General features: G+C 39.9%; 1 protein-coding gene across 1 annotated transcript in view; it reads right to left on the bottom strand.

The window, feature by feature from the left end:
• The window catches only part of DUSP16 (dual specificity phosphatase 16), a 146119-nt gene that overhangs the window by 84941 nt on the left and 43386 nt on the right, over positions 1 to 17792 (bottom strand). The window lies entirely within an intron of this gene.

Raw genomic sequence — 17792 nt, 5'->3', positions numbered from 1 at the left:
CTTCAAGCCATGGGGAGTTTCATGCAAAACCAGTTTCTCAATAGGGCAAATGTTGTGTAAAGGTGCAAGAAGCTTGAGAAACTAGTTAAAGGCAAAGCCTGTCACAGCAAGAACCAGATTTGAATGGGGACACTTTTCTATCCGTGTCAGCTATGGTCTGCCTCCAGCCCCTCAACTGTAGAGACCCCACCCTTAAGCATTTCTCCAACACTTTGGCCCAGAGGCCATAGGATCCTCTCCCATGGAGCAGGAACTCCTTATCCCCCACCCCCTCATCTGCCCACCTGCAGGTGCCACTCTATTGATAAGAGACTCTAGTTCTGAAAAAACGTTTCAGAATTCTGGATCCTTCCTCACTCTCAAGCATCAAAAGAAGTGTTTCCCTTTTTCCAAATTCCACCCTAAATATAATCAGGGAATGTGATCCCAAGAGATAGTCTAGGTTGATAAGATAGGCTAGTAGATTAAATAGGCACCGTGTTTACTATGTATTCTGAAACAGTGCTAGACTGGGGAGCATCTTCTAAACTAGATGAAAACATAAAACGAACACACAGGAAACAGTATCTGCGTGTACCACGTGCTGAAACAAGGGTAACTGGTTTGGAAAAATGAGAAATCAGTAAGTACAGAAATAATGAGGGAAAGTTTCATGGAGGCAGGGTTTAGGACAGACCTTAAAGAATGGGAAGAATTTGGATAGGCAGGGAAGAGAAATTATGACATTCTGGAAAAGAGAAGTACCATGACCAAAGGCAAGGAAAGTGGAAGATGTTTTAAGGTGGAAAGTCAAGGTGGACAGCCTATCTGGAGGAAGGGTGGCACAGGAATGTGCATAGCAACAATTAGTGGGAAATGAGATCATATGGATAAGATGAATTCATCAACAAACTTAGCAAACATTTATTAAGTGCTGATTAGGTGTCGACCAACTCTTGCACATAATAGTAGTAATAGCTTATGTCTATTACAGCTTACAGTGTGCCAGGCATGGATTAAGTACTTTACATATATTATCTCATTTGATTGTCTGTAGAGACCTAGGAGGTAAGCACTGCTGTATCTCTATTTTACAGATGAAAAACACGAAGCCAAGAGAGGTTAAGGAACTTGTTCCAGGTCACATGGTTACTGAGTAGAAAAGCCTGGATTTGAACCAAGAGAGTCAGCTCAAATGTGGGTTCTGAGCACAGTGCTAACCTGCCTCCACATGTATTTATTTCATTGAATCCTCATAAAATACCCTATGATGTATGTATTATTATCCCCATTTTGCAAATAGGGATCCAAGACTCTAAGAGAGGGTGAACAGGCCAAGGTGGTTCTGATGAGTACAAAGCTCGGATCTGAAAGCAGGTACACTAATTCCAAGTCCATTAAACTTTCCATTACAATATAACTGCCTGGCAGAAGGATTTGCCAGAATGGGATCAAATTAGAGGAACTTACTTGAACAGCCTGATAAGGGTGAAAAACCTACATGATAGGACCAGGGAAGAACTTCAGGGTTTTGAACAGACATGACTTGATTAATGAAGATAGGTCTAGGTCTGGCATCAGCCTGACACTGGAAATGCAATCGGAGCAAGAGTGGACACAGCACTAGATGATATTAGAGGTGGTAAGGATCTAGAAATGGGCATGCAAGGTAGGGAGGGCAGGACAAATACAATGGTTGGTATTTGAAGGAAAAACTGATTGTTCTTAGGGACTGAATGGCAATGAAAGGAGATTAAATCAAAGAGGACTTTCCTTCTTGTCTAAGTGACTTAATGAACTATTGACAGGGACTCAGAGGTTATAAGAACTGCTGCTTTGTAGCACAAAATTAAGGTTGTTTTTGGACATGTTGCCATATGCTTGGCAGGACCATGACTGGCACATTCTGGAGGAAATGACCAGTATGCAGTCAGGGATGTGGGACTGGAGCTCAGATAGAGAGAAGCACTGTCAATCATATCTGACAAATAAGCTCTGCAGGAACACTGAAGGGGAAGACAAGTTTGATCCCAGGAAAAATAGGTTTTTCATTGTTAGAATAAGCCAGGAGTCAGAGAACAAAAATGCAGTGTAATAAAAGAAAGCAGGCCCAAGGGCAAGCTACAGGTCTGGACAAGTGGTTAGGGCCAAGGCAGAGATAAAAATTAAAGGGACACGGCAGCAAATACAATCTCACCCTGTATCAAGGAGAAATGACCACTGAATAAGTTCCTGTCCTGTTTCTGGTATTTTGGGGTGTTCCCCTACAGCAGGAATGAAGCCCAGCTTAACTGATGGGGCCCTGCAGTCTGGCCTTGCAGAATAATCAAGGACTTTGCTAGAAGGGAGCACAAAATCTACATCAACATAGGGAGAGAACTTACTAATCAGAAAAGGCCTCTCCACTGAATTGTATATTTTAAAATGCTTAGTAAAATTCATGTTATGTATATTATACCACAATAAACAAAAGAAAAACCTCTCCCCTATTGATCCCACAAAAATCTCTAAAAGCCCATCTAATTTAATGTCTCCTGGACTTACCTCTTTTGGTTCAAGATCTTGATTTCCTTGCCTAAGCTGGTGACTGCTGTTGAGGTGATGAAGATATTTAAGAAGCTACCTGGCTCCCATGTCCCTTCCAATCTGGAAAGAGAATGGGACAGTCAATTAAGGCTAATGTGTAGTGGAAACTCCTCTTCTGGCCTTTCTGCTACTTCTGTCCTCTTTCCAGAACTTTGAGAATGGTATCCATTGGTCATAGCCCCACCCTCTATGACCTCTTCTGCCTGACTGAGTTAAGAAAGTGAGACATAGAACTCAGTCAGTACCTGGGAGGGACTTACCTGGGGCAGGAACCTGGGAGTCCTGTAATTTCAGTTCTTGCTTATTGCCCTTCATAACCATCCTTTTAAGGTTCTAGGGTCCTTCTTCTAACTGGTTTCACAGAGATCACCTACAAGTCTATATATAATTCCTTTTCTGCTCAGTATATAATGTTCCTACATCAAGGGTCCTCCATAAACCAGGGCAGCCTAAAGGGACTCCGACACTCTTGGAAGTAGCTAGATGGGGTTCCTCCTCATTTTACAAGTGAGGAAATGGCACCCAGGGTTGTTGCATGGCTTGCCCAAGGGCATACACCTGGTTAATTGCAGGACAAGAAGGAAATACAGGCTCTCCAATCCACTCTCTAAATCTCTTAGCTAGACAAACAGATTCCAGTGGAAATATTTGGAATTCTATTTTTATTAAAGCTTTTCTTTCCCCATGATTGGTCTCTTTTGCTGCATTTTTCTCAAAAGATGTTTAAAATGCCTGAAAATGCCAGGTTAGGGGTCCAGAAGAGAATGGTAACAGCACTGATGGAGGGAGGAAGCTCACTGGTTACCCACAAAACCATCACAGACTGCCTATTACACTGTGGCTAAAACTTGGATCCATGCCCTCCCTCAGCCCGTATACAGCAGAGCTGCGTAAGGGGGCCCTGTGAACTAGGGCTCTCCAGTGCTTTCTATCATTGCCTCATGTTGACCTTGATTTCTGCCTCTGAAATCCTTGATTACCATTGTCAACAGGCAGTTAGTTGGCTTGGGAGGGGCCCTCCAAGGCAAGATAGAGGAATGACAGTACAGCTCACCATAAACATATGTATCAGGCAAACTTCAGGAAAAACTGGTTGCTCAAGCTTGCCACCTCAAGAAAAAGAGTTTTGTGTAAAGCTTGATATGGTGTGAAAGAGATGTACACAAGTTTGTCTCATTGCCACACTTGTTTTCGGAGTTATCTGTGGGTCACTTCAGCACACAGAAAGATACACACACCCAGCCCCCCGAGATCAGTCAAGCTATAAAATCAACCAGATTAAAATGAATTACCTGTTTTCATCAAGCCTATATATCTTTTCTATGGTAATTTCCTGAAAATGTAGCAATTCAGGTTTAGAACTTTAAAGTCATAGAGACATGTACTTAGGGAATCGTAGAGCTGTATGGGACTTGGAAATCATCTAATCCAGCCCCTAATCTTGCAGATGAGGAAACTGAAGTTTCCCATTATTCAGATATTATACTTCTACTATCCAGCCAAAGATTATACTCATTTCTTTACAAGCCAAAATGGTACTGTTGGCTCCATGGAGCTGGCGGTTAACCTAAAACCCATGGTATTTTTCATGTAAACCACTGCTCAGCTAGATTTTTCCCCCTACTAGGTTTATACCATTAATTTCCTAAAATTTTTTAGGCATTTACATTTTCCCTTTCCATTCCATTTTGCTAGCTTTAACTCCATATTCCAGTCTACAATTTAAATTTTGTTCTGTGTGAAGCTTTTTAGTGTGTTTGGAAAAGGGGAAGATCATTTGCTAATTTGCACTTTGCAGTATGCTTCCTAGCTCATTTAATAGCTAAACTGTTCTAAATAAAACTATAAAAAGCATTTAATTTGGAACTCCCCCACCTAGTTTTTCAGATCCTCAATGAAGGTGGATAACTTTTCTCCCTTGTTACATGAAGGAGCTCTGGAATGAGCTTTCCCTCCACAGGGCAAAAGAATATTCTCATATTGCCATTTGCAACAACATGGATGGATCTAGAGGGTATTACGCTAAGTGAAATAAGTCAAGGAGAGAAAGACAAATACTATATGGTTTCACTTACATGTGCAATCTAAATAAAACAAAAATAGACTCATAGAAACAGAGACCAAAGGGATGGTTACCAAAAGGGAGGGGGTGGAGCAATGGATGAAAAGGGGAAAGGGAATATAGTCAATAACATCATGATAAGTTTACATGATGACAGATGATTCTAGGATTAGCAGGGTGATCACATTGTAAGGTATAAAAATGTTGAATCACCATATTGTACACCTGAAACATATAAACAATTTAAGATTGTATACTAACTTTACTTAAATTTTTTAAAAAAGTTTATCTTCCATTAGCCATGAGAGCTGGAGGAGCTGAACATTTTAAGAGTGGGGAGGAAAAAAGGGAAGGATTTCCTAATCTCTTTGTATTCAAAAGGATATATACTATGTGCAAAAGGAGAATCAGCTTGAATAATATTTGTGATGACTTTATATATTGTAAATAGCCAGAAACCTGGGCATTACCCCTGACTTCTTCATCTCCTTTATTTCCCAGATCTAATAATGAGAATGGCTAACATTTATCAGGTACCTATTATGTACCAGACACTGTGCTGTGAACTTTATAAGCCTAATTTAATACTCTCAAGAATTGTCATGATTTTAACAGATGAGAAGACTGGTACTTTTAAGAGATTAAATTATTACTTACTTGAACTCATGTATCTAGGAATGGTGGGGCCAGATCCACACCCAGGTTATTATGACCCCAGAGCCCACAAGCTTACCTACCATAAGTTTAGTCCAGGTTCTCTGGGAGAGCCCTCAGACCCTTATGAATCACGGAAGGAAGGAAGGAAGGAAGGAAGGAAGGAAGGAAGGAAGGAAGGAAGGAAGGAAGGAAGGAAGGAAGGAAGGAAGGAAGGAAGGAAGGAAGGAAGGAAGGAAGGAAGGAGGGAGGGAGGGAGGGAGGGAGGTTGAATGGAAGAGTCTTAGACTATAGTACAGTTCTAAGAAAGTTCACAAAGCTGATGAAACATCTTAGAACTAAATTTGCCCATCAGAGAAGTCTCACATTTCCCAGGGATGGGCTTGCCTTAGTATCCTTTCCACACTCAGTCATGAAACAGCCTGCAGGAAATATGACCTTAGCAAGAAGCAGCGATGCATTAGCAGTCAGTTGTGATCCTTTCTGAGAGGTACATTTTCATGGCTGGCACATATGCTACACCATCTCTTCAAACAAATCTGCTGATTATTTTCTTCAACAGATATCTCTACTTACTGTCCTAGTTCAAGCCTCTGTCACTGCTCACCTAGACAGTTCCAATAATGCTTTAACTTACTTCCCTATTTCCAGTCTCAATACCCTTAAAACAATTTCCTGCAACACCACCAGGATAATCTTTCCAATATATAAATCCAGCTATGAATGTATTCGAAGAAGCCCAAAACACTAATTCAAAAGAATATCTACACCCCTATGTTCATTGCAGTGTTATTTACAATAGCCAAGATTTGGAAGCAGCCCAAGTGCCCATCAGCAGATAAGTGGATAAAAAGGCTGTGGTGCATTTACACAATGGAGTACCACTCAGCTGTAAAAAAGAAAGAAATCTTTCCTTTTGTGACAGCATGGATGGACCTGGAGAGTATTATGCTAAGTGAAATAAGCCAGTCAGAGAAAGACAAATACCATGATTTCACATATTATATGTGGAATCTAATGAACGAATTAAACTAAAAAACAAGAACAGATTCATGGATACAGCTGTCAGAGAGGAGAAGATTGGGGGGATTGGTGGAAAAGGTGAGGGGGTTAAGGGGGAAAAAAACAAAACTCACAGACAGATAAGAGTATGGTGACTACCAGAGGGAAAGAGGGATGGGGGCAGGTAGGAGAAGGTAAAGGGGAGATAAATGGTCATGGAAGGAGATTTGACTTGGGTTGGTGAACACACAATACAATATACAGATGATGTATTATAGAATTGTACACCTAAAACCTATATCATTTTATTAACCAATGTCACCCCAATAAATTCAATAAAAATAATAAATAAATAAATAAATAAATAAATAAATAAATAAATAAATAAATAAATCCAGCTATGTGTTAACCCAGTGTAAGAAGCTAGGTGGAGACTTCATTTTGTCAATCTTAGAAAAGGTATAATGATCCTCTTGTCATATAAATGACAAGAATTTCACCAGCTTCCATTAATCAGGTTAATTTCAAAATTGCCTTATATTCTTTTTGGTGAGGTCATCATTATGATATGTATATATGGGGCTATTTCAGTGACTATATGTCATTCATTTGCTTAAAAAACCTTTCAAACATTTATAAGGTAAAACCAAAGCTTTTAATCATGGTATATCAGGTCCCAGCCACTCCCTACTTCTCCAACACCATCCCTACTACTCCTTACCTGGCAATTAATACTCTGAAAATACAGCACTGAATTATTTGTAGCTCTTGCTATGCTGTATCACATCTCCATGTCTTTGTTTCTACTCTTCCCTCTATTTGGAATATAATTTTCTCTTTTCCTCCTCTCCCTTTTGTCTATTTGAAGCCCATTCTAGATTGGCTTGGCTGCCACCTCCTTGAAGAAGCTTTCCATGACTCATACACACCCCAATTCAAAGATCACTTCATCCAAACTCTAGCCCAAGTCAGGGAGTCTATCTAAGGCACCCAGGCAGAAAGTCATCAAGGGAAGAGCTCATGGTTTCACAAGGCAACTGGCTTTGGACTGTGCTCAGGGTCACGTACACCAGTCAAAGCCACTTCTTATTTTGAGTCTATCGCTTCCTGTTTCCCCAGATTTTCTGTGGATGGTGGTTAAAATAGTACCTATCTAAAGCTTCAAGATGAATGGAGAGTTAGAAGTTGGGAGCCTCACTGAGAAATTCCCTTGGCAGGTCCTAGAGTGGTGATGTCTTAGCTTTGAACTTTCAGATCTTGGGGGCTTTTGGGGTGGGCAGGATGGTGGTGGAAATGATGATGAGGAAGGACAGAGATTACCAACAAGCCATTGATTATTTCCCTCTGGTTGTAATTTCTGAACTCCCTACCTGTGACTCACAGATAAAGAGGCCTTCAGAATGTCTGTGAACTTCAAGAAGCAGAAGGCATGGGTAGAGGGAGAACATAGCCTATGGTAAACCACATAAGGGTTAGAATTTGGCCACAGTGACTACAGTTACTAAGATTCCAAAGGTTTCCTTAGCACTTTTTGGTAAATGTCTTTTTTCCCAAGACTGAAAAGTTGCATCTCTAACTAAATACATAAATGGGAGATACCTAGTACGGAGAAAAAGATAGTGTATTCTGATTCTGGGACTCTACATTTAACCTCATTCTGGATGAGAAGCATGAGGAACATCAGTATTCTTTCTTAACAGATGTAGTGCTTCCAGTTTTTAATAGACTCTGCCTGGTTTTTGCATTTCAGAAGGTTCAGTAAGGTGGCTAAGCACCAGGACACTGTCAAGCAGTGCGCAGCCAAAAGTTTACATGAAAAATAGTTATGAATCAATGTCATTTATACCACAATATTGGAAATGAAAACAATAAAAATCATACTGGCTATTAAGGATCATTAACTTATCTTCCCATCCATTGTTACTCTGTGCAAACAAAGCACACAATTACATTTTTTATTGGCACTTGAGTTTGGATCATCTGGAAATATAAACATGAGAATAGAGTGATGAAAGAATTAGTTCCATTAGATTTTTTAAATTTAAATTTTATTTTTTAAAGACTTTATTTTTCTAGAGTGGTTTTAGATTTATAATAAAATTGATAGGGAAATACAAGGATTTCCCATATATTCCCACCCCCACTTAGGCATAGTTTCCCCATTATCAACATCACTATCCAGAATGGTACATTTTTTTACCAAGGATGAACCTACATTGACACATCATAATCGCTCCACCTCCATACTTTACCTTAGCATTCACTCTTGGTGGTGCATGTTCTGAGTTTGGACAAAGGTATAATGACATGTACCCACCATTGTAATATCATTAGGAATATTGTCATGGTATGATAAAAATCTAAAGCCAATATATTTTTAAATATATCCCAAAGCTACACTAATTAAAACAGTTGGTGTAGTGTTGAAATAGACAGGTAGCTTGATGGAGAAAGGTAGATAGTCCAGATATGGACCCAGGTGCAAACTAAGTTTAGATAAAAGGAGCATTCCAAATCAATAGGGAAAATATTCAATAAATGGTGTTGGGATAAGTGGTTATGAGATCATAAAGTACTAGAATAAAATAATGAATTTTTGTATAATCTTGTCATGGAGAAGGCTTTTCCTAAGTATGACATAAAATCCAGAAGTCATAAAGATTTATAAATATAATTATAGTTGACCCTTGAACAAAGTGAGGGTTAAGGGTACAGTCAGAAATCTGTGTATAACCTTTGACTTCCCCAAAATTTATTTGTCCTTTGGTTATTTAAGTACTTAGAAAAGTATGCAAATGAATCCCCCATTAGTATGTAAGCAGAGACCCTGTCTCATTAATCTTTGTGTGCCTAGTGTATAGCACATGCCTGGTGAGAAGGAGCACTCAATCCATCTTATAAATGAATGGATGGATAAAAAAATTAATCAATCATACTACAGCAGAAGGTTTTCTTTGTAGTATGACATTTCTTAACAGAGTGACAAATCTGGTAAAACTTGCATCTCTCTTGGATTCCATCTTATCTCTACCTCAGTCCCCACGCAACAGGCACTACCTAAGGCATTACAGTGAGGTTCTTGTAACAGTTACTTGAGTGTCAACTGTACAGTTTGTGCAGTCTTGCACAGGGAAAAATTAACTTGAAAACACACCAAGTCACCAAGTATATATCATTTTAATCTTGACAGTGTACTTTTAAGCAGATGGCTGAGTTTTTCTTCCTTCACATAGCTAGCTTCTCTCCAAAGAAGCTCAGATAGCAACCTATTTTCTTTGGCAAATTGATTAATGAGGACATTACTCATATGCCTGGTTGTATGACATGTCCAATAACATTGTCATTTTGTTTCTGGGGTGTTGGGTAAAAATATCCAGGAATTTATTACCAGTGGAGTGACCACCTGTTTGCTGGAAACGTTAAAGAGAGAAATCTGGGGAGGCAGCTCCCTTGAAGAATGCTGAAGGGGGTCTGATTCCACTGCCAGCCTCCCCAAAACAAACTGTCCCCTCCAAACTTAGCAGTAGCACCTGTGGAAACAGGGAACAGCTGTGCTGGGTACCTTAGCACTTTGGTTGGCTGGGGACTGAGCTGCCCTGCAGGCACCTGGAGAAACTGCAGAAGTAGCTCTTCCCAAGCCTAAAGGAGGGCAAAGCCCAGGCAGCTATCAAGAGCTGCATCAGTGGCAAGGAGAGAAGTAGATCTTGATTTAGGAGTAGAAACAAGGGAGAAAAGAAGCCTGAATGAGATAAGGGAAGTTGTGAGGAAACACAACCGGAGAGCAGGAAACTGAGCAAGTGTAGCTGGTACTACTTACATCAGAGATCCTACAGTGTGTGTGGGGTAAGGGGGTCAGGAGGATGGGGATTACCATGAAGAGGAGGTATGATATTTTTCTCTGGAAGCTATATCTAGGCTGGAAGGGAGCAAGCATGTATTTGGGCCTCACCTGCAACAGTCAGAACAGAGCAGATCAACAGACAAGTTCCGTGCCAAGTGGGAAAGGAGGCTGTCTAATGGAAACTCACCAGAAGGCCTGAAGCTTTCCAAGAGAAACCAAACGACAAAATCTTACAAGATTAGGGAAAGAACCCCCCTCCCCCCAGGACCTGCTATCTGATAACACAAAACAACAAAAACAACAGAGCACAACACAAGAACCACATGGAAAAAAGGGAAAGGGTGAAGTGTGAGGAGCAGGTAAAAAAGAGTCCAGGCTGATGACCAAGGTGCCAAACACTCCAGCAAAAGATCAGCATTTCTTGCACAATCCCTGACTCCGTGCGCCAGCCAGCAGAGAGGCTATCTTGAACTGGCACCAACACAAGTAGCTTCTTTGAGCAAGGCAGCATGACTTAAGATAAAATTACTTTCTATTCTACTTTAGAAAATATCTAGAGGCCAGAGCTTAAAGGTAAAGTCAATCTATAAAATGTCCAATGGGAAATTTGTACTCCTGATAAAAGTGGAAGGAGGGTGTTGAATCTTTTGTGTGTTGAATCTTATCATCGTGAGGGCAGCAGGAGCGTCAGGAGAGGATGTGGCAACAGACTCTTAAGACTTTTACATTCCTACGATCATTATAAAATGAGTCCTGTAATGACTAGCTGTATAAACTGTAAGTTCTGATAATACTGTCTTTTGGGGAAAACAAGGTGGCTGATCTAATTTAAAAAGAAAAAATGAACAAAGAGCTTAGTATTTGCGTGAAAAACATGTATATGCCTATACAAGGTTCCTGTGGGTCACTGTGGTTACATGCCCCGTAAGTTCTAGCAGAAGGTACCAGGAAATGTCCGGCAGCACCAAGTCCAGAACGGAAATGGAAACAGAATAATGATTTCATTCCGATTAAAAGAGAAGTGAGCAGAAGTATGATTCTTCCACACACATCCACACACAATGGGAGGTGTTACTGAGGCAGTTCTGATGACTGGCCTCTGGAAAGAGAGGTGTCAGTGTCAGAAACTGCTCAGCAAAGGCCACTCAGAACTTCACAGGGGTCAAGTGTGGAGAAAGACTTTTTAAAACAGTACATTTCATCTTGGGTAAAGGCTGAGAAATAGCATGGTGTGAATCTATAAAAATCATAAACAGTGAGGGCAGAAGCAACATAGGTTTTGTTTACAAAATAGGAATCAAAGGAAGGGTGTCCTTTGAAACCTGTTTGAGATAAACTTGGAATAGATAGTTTTAGGACTGTTTCACATAGCACGCAATGATTTGGACACATTTATGAATGGCAGAGACAGAGATGGCTGCTCAGCAGAACCATGCTATCTAACTCTTAAGGATAATGTTAGCTAGAACAACCATGCCATTGTACCAGAGACTGCTTGTTGGTGACAGAAATACAGGGCAGGGAAAAAGTAGGTTTGTAGTTGTTTGTGTGGAAAATAAAACAATAATGAATAAATAACAATACAAGAATAAACTCTGTGTTTTGCATACTCACAACAGTAAACCTACTTTTGCCACACCCTGTACTGTGAGCTTCCATGTAGCAATACCTTCATTCCTATTAGCTAATATTTATGCAAACATTTTTTAGAAACTGTCAAGTGGTACTACTACTACTAATATTATATTTTATCACACAGAATGTTAGGTGCTGCACCATCCAAGTACATTTTATTAACCAAAGAAGACTGACATTAACCACCTTCAGACTTAAAGGTTTCTGGAAACAGCTCTATGTATAAGCAAAAAGGTTTAAAGATATATCCTGGAATGGAAGTCTTCTTAAGTAGTTGCAGGAAGCCTTTAAAGTCAAAGGACTTGAAAATATGCTTTAAAAGAATTCTTAACCTAAATTTGTAAATGAGTCAAAAATAAATGGAGATATGTGTTACCAAAAAGAAAAATCAGAATATCCATAATATTAAAAATTAATGCCAGAAAGAGAGTTGAAGTTATTTTCATCTAGCAATTCATAGCACCTAACAAGAGGCAGGAAATATTAACACTTAAATTCTCATAAATATTATTTGTGGCTGTTTGAAAATATCTTTAGGGTCATAAGTACATCTGATAAGATCCCAATAGTAAATTTTAGGTTGATCCCCCCCCCCCTTAGAAACAGGGAAGACTGAATTTGAAGCAGTTAAGGTTATTCACAATATAAGAAACGGTTCCCCTGCTGCTTTCCTGAAGTCTCCAGGTACCAAAACCACACATCCTCCTGGATAACCTAGGATTCTAGTCTTTTGCTTCTTAAAAATGCAAGCTCCGGAAGAGGAGCACTATCAGATTTTTATTCAGCAAAAAAACTCTGGGTTTATCAAATCTTACACTGGAAACAACCTCAAAAGTGAACTTTGATGGAAGGAAGGTACTTTTATAAAAAGTTTTCTGAGCAATAAATACAGGCTGTTGTTTTACTTACTCTCTGACACCATAGTAAGTTAACCTTCTTCAGTTCTGAGTCAATAGAATAAGATGTTCTAGTCTAATGTGTTTCTGTTGGGTAAACTCCCAGGAGAATTGTGAAAGAAGATGCCTGGCTACTTGTTGGTTCTTCATCTCCTATCTTCCCCACCCTAACCCTGTGGGTATCTAGTGTCTACTTGCTGTTCTTTAAATGCTCAAAGTTCCACCACAGCAATCATGTCTACCCAACTCTATCCCCCTTTTTATAATACCTGTTCTTCAGAACCATAGAATTCTCTTTCCTTTTACACCTAAGTCCCATATTAAACTAATCTCTTGGTAACAAGTAAGTGGGGGGAGACGCGCATTCATACTGAAGTGTGAATGACTAATATGGTGCTTAGCAACCCATCTCTTACAAAGGGTAGCTCGGTTTTAAACAGTTGCTCACAGGCCAAATAAATAAATTTCCTATTATTTCCTCAAATAAGGGCACACTTTATTCTTTTCTACTGGGTGAGCTATGGTAGTTAGGACAATATTAAGAAAAGCCATTGAGGTTGAGGAGGCTTCAGTATATCGGTGAAGGGGAAGAAGTAAGGCAAAGTTTGAACATGGAAGGTTTTGGTTCCTTGAGCTTCATTTTCTCTTCCTTATTTTTATGCTGATTATGTCTCTTTTTTCCTTCCTTGTCAACAGACGGTTTCAGACCTTCTTGGAATTATTTCTTTTGCTCCTGCTGACAAGCTGGAGGTTGAATTATGTGCTCAGTCTGAAAATGTTCCTTTAGGCTCTTGCCTCTGAATTTTCTAGCCACTGCAGAGTAAATAGGTACTGTGCTGTATGCAAATGTAGGCATATTTGTCTGAGTAGGCCAAAGGAAGGGAGGCATTTTGCAAAATGCCTTTCGAACAGAAACAAACTTTTGAGATGAAATATGTTATAGCCTCATGGAAATAAACTAAACTTTTCGGGAACAAAAAGTACAGAGAAATACTTATCTATACAATAAATTGGAGAAAAACCACACACGAAGCAAGACATGACTAATACTTCAGCAGTGAGCTCACCTCAAGCATTTCATGAATTTCACATGACCCACCCACTTTTTCTCTGTACCTCTCAAGATTACCATATCAGCAGCAATAATACTCTGTTGTTTGCGTGCCAGATTTACATATCAACGTAGCCATGGCATTCCTGAATGTAGAATATTGTACTGTTCCCCTTGTTTGTGGTTTCTATAAGAAGGTTAATTTTTGTTCCCTTACCCTCCTCACTTAATCTCATGCCACCCCCTACCTCTCTTCAATCAGAGGTTTGTTTTTTTCTTTGAATAGTTTTCCTCTTTTCCTTTCTCAGTCTCTGTTAAAATTTGAACTATCCACAAATTCACTGTACAACCGTCCTGATTTCAAAATTTTTATTACTCAGTCACAGATGATCAACTCTTTGAAAAGACAAGCCAGGGTCAGAGAAGTAACAGCTGGTTGCTTCTGGGATGACTCTGGGATACCTTCTTCCCCAAATGTATGGTGCATGTTAAGGTGGGTCAGAAGCTACCATGGTAGATTTCATGGCCACTTTTGTTTCTTTCTTGGTAGGCTTTGTTTTTAATTATTTCTAGATTGGAGATGGGTCTGGCAAAAACTTCCATGCCAGAATTGAATCAAGCAATTTTCATTTCCAATGAAAGTTTGGAAAAGGCTAGATAATTTTTAAATTTGTATACTCTTATGTGTCAAATTTAATGAAAAACCAGCTGGAGCCGAACTATTTTAATGAGCTTCCTTTTTCTCTGATGTTCCCCAAGGGATATGTGCCAAGAGGACCCATGTGGCTCAGGGAGTAACATGATCATCTTGGCTCTGTTTAGACACCTGTGCTCTTTTAGCCTAGTGGTAAGAACAGAAGAGAGAGGGATGAGGGCATGGAAGGCATGCAGGCCTAGTGGGTGTGGGTGTGTGCCATGCTGCTTAGGAATTCACTATAAGAAACCCCACAGCAGCAGCAGAGGCTTGAAGCATCATAGGCCAACAGTGCCTCTGTGTGGGGTGTCTGAGAGTACATGAAATGTGTTTGTGTGTATGTTGGGGAGGGAGGAGTGGGAGAGGAGAAAATTATGTGCATTTTTAAAAGGAACTGCATGCCTCGGAGGTTCTTTTTGAGAAGGCGATATAGGGGAAAAGATTTAAAAACGTGAATATAAAGTATGCCTAGGACTAGAACATATTTGTCATCGAAACTGCCTCCCACTCTTTAAAGAAAATACATTTGCGCATATATGCACAACCCAAGGACACGGACAATGGTGGGGAGAGGGACTGGGGAGGGGGAGGGGACGGGTGGAATGGATCATTAGGGAGAAAAAGGGACGTCTGTAATATTTTAAACAAAAATAAAATTAAGAAAAAAGAAAAAAAAAAGGAAATATATTTGCTGTGTTCACTTTTCCTTTTGTAGGAATCAGTCTGATGCTTGGCTCTCCCTACCCACATAGCACGTAGATATTAAACTTGATCTGTATCATTTTTTCATTGGGTGCCTTGTTTAGTGATTGTTCATAGTCTCCTGTATATGTGAATTTCTCCTTCCTGGACTATAAAGTTCTTGAGGATTTATACTTATAGAAGCTATTACTCCCTCTTGTTCTTCCTCAGCTATTTGTTACCAGTTCTGGGTATTTCTCTGCAAATGTTGAACGGATGACTACACAATAGTTCATAAGATTTTCTTCCACTTACAATGTCTTATTTTATGCTATGATTAAGGTTTACTTTTATAAATTAAACTTTTTAAAAAAGAATTTCTACACTTTCTAAAGTGTTTTTAGTTTTTTAAATTTAATTCCTATTTTAGTTGTGTAATGTTTCAAATGTACAGAAATACAAAGAGAACAATACAACATACATTCCACCACCAGATTTAACATATTTGCTTCATCTCTTTAAAAGTTAAACATACAACCAGCCACCCAAGACCTTCCCCATCCCAGTCCCCCCTCTCTCCCTACAGAAACCACTCTCCTGAAGCTGGTGTACATACTGCCCCTGCAAGTTTTTAGATTTCCACTACATGATTCCAACGATCTTAGCCCTCCTCCCGAGGGGCTGGCAATTGGGACTGTGAGCTGCTGACATGCATGGCCATCCATGGAAGGGCAAAGTGGACAAGCACCATCACAGAGGGCTGGGTACACTTATTTTTTTAACTGAATTTATTGGAGTGACGTTAATAAAATTACATAGGTTTCAGATGTACAATTCTATAATACATCATCTGTATATTGTATTGCGTGTTCACCACCCCAAGTCGTCTCCTTCCATCACCATTTACCCCCACTATACCCTTTTACCTCCTCCCACCCCCCTTTCTCTCTGGTAATCACTATACTGTTATGTGTCTATGAAAGTGTTCTTTTTTCTTAATCCGGTCACCTTTTTCACCCAGCCCCACAATGCCCCCTGAGAGCTGTCAGTCTCTTCTCTATCTATGAGTTTGTTTTTATTTTGTTCATTAGATTTCACAAGTGAAATTATATGATACTTCTCTTTCTCTGACTTATTTCACTTAGCATAATGCTCTCCAGGTCCATCCATGTGAGTGCACTTTTGTCACAGTAAGAAAAAGTGCCAGAGAACTAACCCAGGAGAAAAACAGTTCCACCCTGAAGAACAGAGCTTAGCACCGGCAAAGGCATACCTGAGGAGGCAAACTGAGGGCAGGCTGGGCACAGAATGAGGAGGCTAGGAAGTGGAAAGGGACTCATGGAGGCATTGAACAAAAGGGGTATTAGATGAAGAAGAGGAAGAGAGTCTGCACTAGCACAGACTTTTGCCCCCTTGATCCTCAGAAAGGAGGTGGCTAGGCAACTCTGATTGCCAGGTATGTAGTTTTGGGGGCTAAGAGTGCGCCCCTGGCTGGATCCAACAGCCACAAACCCAGCATACCAGACCTATTTAGCAACCCATTGACCTGCCTAGGCTGCATTTACTTGGAAGAAGTGACCTTCTTTATAGTGCCTCTGAAGGCTTATATAGATCAGACAGAGATGACTCAACTTGCCTATTACTACTCTCCCTCAATTTAGAGTTGCCAAATAGAAGACACCCAGTTAATTTTCATTTTCAGATAAAGAATGAATGCTTTTTTCAGTAAGAGTGTGTCTCAAACATTGCATGGGACATACTTATACTACAAAAGGTATTTATCTGAAATTCAACTGTAAGTGAATGTCCTGTATGCTTATTGCTGAATTTGGGAACTCTACCTCTGTTGAATTTTTAAAAAAAAATTTTTAAATATATCTTTATTGATTTCAGTGAGAGGAAGGGAGAAGGAGAGAGAGAGAGAGAAACATCAGTGATGAGAGAGTCATTGATAGGCTGCAGCCCGCAACCCGGGCATGTGCCCTGACCCGGAATTGAACCTCGATCACCTGGATCCTAGGTCGAGGCTCAACCACAGAGCTACGCCCGGCTGGGCTACCTCTATTGAATTTTAGAAAGGTTTGAAAGGAGTTAAAAGGCTCTCTAGAATTACATTAATGAACACACAACCTTTGTCACGTTCTCATTGGCCTAATATAGGCTAAAACAACAAGTTCACTGACTTCATTAAATCAGGACACAAAGATAGTTATTTTTTTAATGGCTTTATTGACATATAATTCACATACCATAAAACTTATTTAAAATGTACAATTACGCGGGTTTTAGTATATTCACAGAGCTGTGCAGCCATCATCAAATCAACTTGACAGCATTTCATCGCCTCGAAAAGAAACCCAGTACAAACCCAGTACCCAATAACAATCACTCCCCATTCCCAGCTCCCCTCCCTCCCTGTTGTTCCCCAACCCTCGCATCCCCTCCCCCTCCAAACACTCATCCACTTTTTGTTTCTTCAAACTTACCTCTTTTGGACATTTCTTTATAAATGTAATCTACAATATGTGGCTTTCCTGTCTGGCTTCTTTCTTTCAGCATGTTTTCCAGGCTTATCCACCTTGCAGCATGTATTAGTGCTTCATTCCTTTTTATGGTCTAATAATATTCCACAACTGGCCTATTTATTCATCCATTGATGGACATTTGGGCTGTTTCCACTTTCTGACTATTACGAATAAAGCTTTTAGGAC

The sequence above is a fragment of the Miniopterus natalensis genome, chromosome 2 (assembly GCF_054644295.1).
Source record: "Miniopterus natalensis isolate mMinNat1 chromosome 2, mMinNat1.hap1, whole genome shotgun sequence".
NCBI classification, from domain to species: Eukaryota; Metazoa; Chordata; class Mammalia; order Chiroptera; family Miniopteridae; genus Miniopterus; species Miniopterus natalensis.
This window is presented reverse-complemented; position numbering and strand designations above follow the sequence as displayed.